The sequence below is a fragment of the Elephantulus edwardii genome, unplaced genomic scaffold, assembly GCF_000299155.1.
Source record: "Elephantulus edwardii isolate Elephantulus edwardi_28Jun2011 unplaced genomic scaffold, EleEdw1.0 scaffold00043, whole genome shotgun sequence".
Classification (NCBI taxonomy): domain Eukaryota; kingdom Metazoa; phylum Chordata; class Mammalia; order Macroscelidea; family Macroscelididae; genus Elephantulus; species Elephantulus edwardii.
In genome coordinates, this window is record NW_006399793.1 from 8835400 (window position 1) to 8842380 (window position 6981).

The window sequence follows — 6981 nt, forward strand, 5'->3', positions numbered from 1 at the left end:
CAGCAATCAGGGGCTTCAGCTTCTATGGCACACCCACAGGTATTAATAGTGACCGAAGAATTCATTTTATCCAACATGAAGTTCAGGAGTGAGATGATTGGATGGGGATTGTCTGACATTTTCATCTCACCTAAATCCAGTAGCAGCTGGCCTCATTGAACACATGAATGCAGTACTGAAGCAAACTCTGAGACATGAAATGCTCTACATACAACAATGGCCGAGGAGATTATCTGAAACCTTCCAAAGCATTAATGAATATCATTGGCAAACATCCCCAAGCACATACCAGTCGAATAGTCTCTACAAGCAACATTCTTGAAGTATATAGGTATATATTTTTGCCTCCAAGGAGCATTTTGGCTGTACTTTCACCAAAATGTATCTGTTTGTTCTGTTCACAGTCCATGAGATACTCATTACTCTTCTTTAATACCATACTTGAAAGACATTAATTCATCTTCTGTTGTCCTTATTTATTGTCTAGCCTTCAGCATTAGAGCAAGTGATTGAAAAGATCATAGCCTGGAATCGGGTGCAACTTAGTCCTTAAATTGACATTATTGTTTCACAATAATATGGAGAGGTTTCTGACTGTAGACTTTCTCAGTTCAATGCAGCTCCTGATTTCCTAATTGCTGATACCAAGTGTACTGGTTTTGGATTCAAGTAATAAGAAGTCGTCGGCTATTTCAGTCTTTCTTCCTATCATGATTTTGCCTATGGTCTAATGGTGAGAATTTTTGCTTTCTTGACTTTGCAATGTAATTCATGTTGAGGCTTGAGATGTTTGAGTTTCTGTAGCAAAAACTTAAGTCCTCTTCACTTTTAGCAAGCAAAGATGTGTCATCTCTCTTCACTCTGATTCAGTGGAAAAAAGAGTTGCATAAGACAATATGGTAAATTCTGAGAGTATATATATATTTTTTTAATAGATTTAATATTGTTTAGACTTAAAAATTAAGTTTAATGTTGGCATTTTTTTGCTGTTATCCATACTATTTTTTATACATTTTAAGTGATTTCTGTAACTTTAAAAAACAATTTAAGGCCTGATGTCTTTAATATTTTCTAATCAGATTTTAACCTTTCTAACCTTACTTTGTCTAGCACCTTCTTGAGATAGGAAGAGAATATATATCTCTTAACTCATTTCTCTTCTTTAAAAACAAAATAAAAAATTAAATAAAAAACAAACCAAAACCCAAAAAACAAACCACATGTACACATTTCACTGTTATTTGCTGATAGGAGAAAGGCTAGGCCTCTCAGACAATAAAGTTAGCAAAGTCATTGCCCCAGAGATAAAGTGAGATTAATTTGCTTTGGCAACCAACATACCCCAAGAGATTTGGGAGCCCAGCCAACCTGAACTTGGAAGTAAAGATGAAGATGTCATTTGCTCAAGATTTTCACAACTCTGAGTCAGTGAAAAAAAAAAAACACACCAAAAAACAGTTGTACAGTATAATGTGGCATCAACTAATTTCTACGAATCTTAAATCTTACTCTTGGAATATTACATTATGAGCTAAGCTACATGATGATTTAAAAATAATTAGCATAGGGAAAGACAAATCAAAGAAATATTTTAGAGTTCTGAGCGAGAGTATATTAATGGTATGGTGATTTTTTTCATAACTACAGGTGACAGGAAGTAACAAATAATCTTTTCAATACAATTATAATGCCTTTGTTTTGCTGCATTTTATTACCTAAATTTCTTATGATTTTGTTTAGATATATTCAAAGGAAAGAAGTTGAGATTCCAACTATTTAGTTGGATGCCTTCTATATATATATATATATATATATAATATGATAAAATACCTCCAGGTCAAGCCATTGCTAAAATACTCAGGATGCTCTTAATTAACTTCAGAGCAAGTATGAACTGCCAGCAATTTCTCAATGTCAAGATCAAATATAGCGATTTTCATTGCATTATTTTATACATTGCAGTTTCCATAAAGAAGTTAATTACATATCAGGAAAAGAGTCTTCAACTCCAATTTTCAATGTATACAGAAGAAAATGAGTAAGTAGGATAAAAATGAACAATATATTGATACGCATACTAATATACTTTCTCTATTGGCCTAGAGAGTAGGTAAAAAATTGCTGTCAACCCAAAAGGTATCAACCTCAAGGCAGCAGATTCGCATCCACACTCCATAGAAGGGAGATAGGCAATCTACAATTCCTGAAAACTCATTGGAGAGTCAGTTCTAACTTGATAGTGAAAAGTTTGAGTTTTAAATATATTTTCAGAGTTTTAATTATTTTAATGAATTTCAAGTCTTTGATACAAATAGCATTTAAAATCTATATTGCTCTAAAAATGAATATAAGACTAACTTTTACATTTTCTTGAAAGAATTTGAAGTCATTGGGAATTTTATAGCAAAATGTGATACTATTATAAGAACACTAAAAAAGTTGTTATTTTTATTTTGAAGGTTTTCATGATAAATGGCTCTTCTTTATATTACACAGAATAGCATACTTTGCTTGACATTTAGGTCTTCCTTTGAAGCCAAGACAAGAAAATGAAATACTTAGATCCTTAGTCTTAATTTCCCTCCCCATTTGTTTCTGTCATCCTGCTGCTTGACAGCTGCAAACCTAGCTCTTACCTCTAGGCAACTAGGCAGGCAAGCGTCTCTTTCCTGAACAAACGACCATGTAGCTCCTTGGATTAATTGGCAAGTCAGTGGTGCATCCTGTATGTAGTTTCCCCAGGAGACCGCGTACTTTATATCAGCAACTTTGTGAATTGAGTTTGGCCTTAAGTTTGATACCAATCTTAACCCATTCTAAACCATTGACATGCAAATGAATCATTTTATTGAATTGACTACTCTTATAAGAGAGAGACATATTTTCAAAATGATGGCTGGAAAAGAAAGAACAGGAACTGATTAATTGTAAAATAAGTGAAACACGGGTTCAAATCAATCCCAAGACAGATACTACATTTTTGAGGAGACCAAAATGAGAATTTTCAGTTTCATTTGAAAAGGCAAGAGACTTAAAATAAGAAAAGCTTTGCTGGAAAAGCAAAATGAAGTAGGAGGCATCTCACTTCTTGATTTCAAAACCTACACAACTGTAATAGTCAAAACAACATGGTTCTAGTACAACCACAAACACATAAGTCAATGAAATGCAGTTGAGAACCCAGAAAGCAACCTGTCAACCTTTTTCAGTCAGCTGATATTTGACTCCTGCCTTCCTGTGCTGGTCACATTTGGGGGCTAAGGCTGAATGAAGAAACCAGCCCTTCTTGAATACAGGAAGAACTGTGTGCTCCTGAGTTTGTAGTTGATGCCCAGTTCACCCTAAAAATGGATGACTGAGTACGAGTAGTGCAGAATACAACGAGATAAAAAGATTATCCATGCTATGAGCTGGTATTGATTGCTGAAACCTGTCTTTCCTTGAATTGGACTTTGCTTGTGAATGCACATGTTCAAAATTTCCATACTGTGCAGAAGATTCTTCAACAAAACTCCTTGTTCTTTCAGAGTACAGATTTGATAGCAATGGACAAATCAGAAATTGATTATCAAGGATGGAAAATTAAGGCATGAGGCATAAAGTAAGTGGCTTACAGGCTTTCACAGATAGAGTTATTAATAATATGATTGTAAGGGGAAAGTTAATTCTTTAAATATGAAGGTTAACGACTAGAAAAGTCATTGAGTGGACTGTGTTGTCAAGGGTTCAGTTGTTCAAGATACCTTTCTTGGTCATTGAGTTTGACTTTAACACATGAATGAATGGAGATATTATGCAAATGGCATGTGATAGTCAATTCACAAGGCTATTGGGTAGTCTTGTGAATGGATTGAAGAGCAGAATTTGAGAACCTCACCACCAGCAAAGAAGCATCACAGAATGCAGAGTGTGAATCCTTCTGGGCCAAAGATCCGTACACCACTCAGACCAAGACCTACAGAAGCAGCAAGCTGCAGCAGAGGACCTGAGACCTGACATGAGACAGAGTTCACCTTGGACTTCTTCTCTAAGAAACTAGAATTAGAAGCATTTGCTCAAGTGTGATAGAGGACTGGGTTGGAGGAGGCACCACAATTGGTAGGAGTCAGAGCTCTGTAACACTGACCAAAAACTGTGAGGTTGAAGGCTGGGTGCCTGTGAGCACATTTAGGAAGCTACATTGACAGCAATTGTATTCTGTTGCCAGCCTGAATCAAAGACTTTGGACTCTCCTAATAAGTGCCATCATCATGAAGAAAAAAAAAAGTAAAATATTTTTGAAAGAAATTTGTTTGGGTTTTTTTAAATATATCTATATATCTATATCTATATCTATATCTATATCTATATCTATATCTATTTGATTTCTTGCTTAGTTCCACCATAGGTGTTTTTGTTTTTTTTTTTTTGTTTGTTTGTTTGTTTTTGTTTTTGTTTTTTTGTTTTGTTTTGTTTTTTTACATAGGTGTTTATTATGGACCCAAGTAAAAAGAAATCATTAACAAATTCAATCTTTTCTCCTTATTCCATGACGTTGTTTCTTGGTCCAGTGGTGAGGATTTTTGTTTTCTTAATGTTGAGATGTAATCTATATTGAGGGCTAAAGCATTTGATTTTCTACAACAAGTGTTTAAAATCATCTTCTCTTTCAGTATGCAAAATTGTGTCATCTGCATAACAGGTTATTGATAGGTTTTGTTTCTAGATTTTCCACTTCTGATGCTACACTCTACTTCATGTATTCTAGCTTCTCAAATGGAGCAAAGGTAATGTAGACAATATGAGGAAGCCCAATGCAACCTCTACAAACTCTGCAAAGAACTGAAACTGACCCATGAATAACATTTAGTTTATAAAACCAATCTTTTGGTAAGATATGACCCCCACACTGATTTCTACTAATCACTGGGTCCAATTTGTTATTAAGATTGTGCAAGTTATTAAGAAAATAGGCTGAGGAGAAGGAAGAAAAAGTAACAGGGTCCTGCCCCATTAGATTGAACAATTCTGCCAAGAGAAGGGACGAGGATTAAATGAAGATGCAGAGAAGCTGCCAGCTGATAGAGAATAGCATTTTTTTTTTATTTTTCAGAAAAAGCCTACATAGGTTTTAGTAGCACATCTGCTGTAACAATCACATTATCTCTTTTCATCTGAGATGTTGACTGTCTGGTCAAACATTAACTCTCACAGACTTTAGCACAATACAAAGATGTTTTCCAGAATATCTTATTGTGTGCTTTAAGGAACAAATGGTTTTGGTTGATAAGGACACTACATTCTTAAGGTTTAAGACATTTGGTCATTCTTATTCATTAACATCCTACTTCCTTGAGTTGTTTATTGTCAAGCAGATACTCTAACCAAGATGGAGTTAGTCTTGCTGGTCTTACAGTACAGGGCTAATCTTGCTTTACAAGTTAGCCATAACCTGGCAAAAAAAAGGAAAATTATATCACATAAAGTTCATGTTCAGGTTCAGTCTTGTAATAATACAAATGTAGGAATCCTCTGTTTCTCTCAATCATTGATCAAGCTTCATCTCATAGAAGTTCCAAGTCAGCTTTCCATTCAATCATTCAGAAGGAAAACCTTTAACTCTGGCTCTAATTCCAGGGCTCCATCAGGCTACAACTTATCAAAATGTCCCCACAGTCTGGGTAGATCTCTCACTTATGTTGCCCTCACACTGTTTGATGATGTAGAAGAGACTGATAAAAAGATGAATCATATGTCTGCAGTTGAAGCAACAGAAGACCATGCCCTCAGAGGAGATGAAGGCTAGAGAAAACTATTTTCAAACATTCTAAAACCATATATGATAACCATAAATATTGAATAAGGGCAAGGAAAGGATACAACCCTGACACATACCTTTTCCTGATCTTAAACCTTATGTTTACACAGTAGGTTCTTGGTCTATATCTAGGTTTCTCATGAACACAGTTAACTGTTTCTGAGATTCTGATTCTTCTCAATATTACCTATTTTTATGACCCATCGAATTAAACACCTTGCATAGCCAATAAAATACAAATAAACCTCTTTGTTGTAGTCTCTGTTTTCAGTCAAGACCCATCTGACATCAACAATGATATATTTACTGCAAAAGAGACTTCTAAATCCAGCTTGAATTTCTGACAGTTCTGGCAGATGTATTGTTTTGGCTAAATTTTTTTCAATAATCTTCAGTAAGATTTTGCTTGTGTATGATATTAATAATATTGTTCAAGAATTTCCACATTCTGTTGTATTAACTTTTGTGAAAATGGGAACAAATTTGTATATCTCCTAATTAACTATATAAGTAGCTAGCTAGCTAGCTAACTGTCTTTCAGATATCTTGATATAGACCAGTGGACAAACCCAGGGCTGCACCTGTTTAATGAAACATGTCAATTAGTATTCCATTGATTCTTGAGGCCTTCTTTTCTGCCAATGCCCTAAGTGCAACCTGAAATTCTTCTTTTATTACTTGGTCATATGGTACTGATGTTACTTGCATCATTCACAATTTTCCTCATATAATCCTACAGAGTTTCAAAATGGTAACTGAATTTGTATTTCAGTTCTTTCGGTTTGAGAAATTCTGAGCAAGTTCTTCCTTTTTAATTTTCTAATATTAAGTCATTACACCACTGGGCCAACTGGCAGCATCAGGACGGATCGTGAAGAGATTGAGATTGTTCACAGCTTTGTTTGCTTGGCTCCACAGTCAACATTCTTGGCACCAGTAGCCAGGAAATTAAAGACGTATTGCGGTGGAAAAGTTTTCTGTTAGGGACTTCTCCAAAGTACTGAAGAACAATGGTGTCTCTCTGGAGACTAAGGTGCATCTGATACAGGCCATGGTCTTTGCTAACACTTGTTATGCATCAGAGAGTTAGACAATGACTAAGGAGGATAGAAGGAAAATTGATGCCTTTGAGCTGTGGTGCTGGAGAAGAGTATTGAGGGTACCATGGACTGCTAGGAAAACAA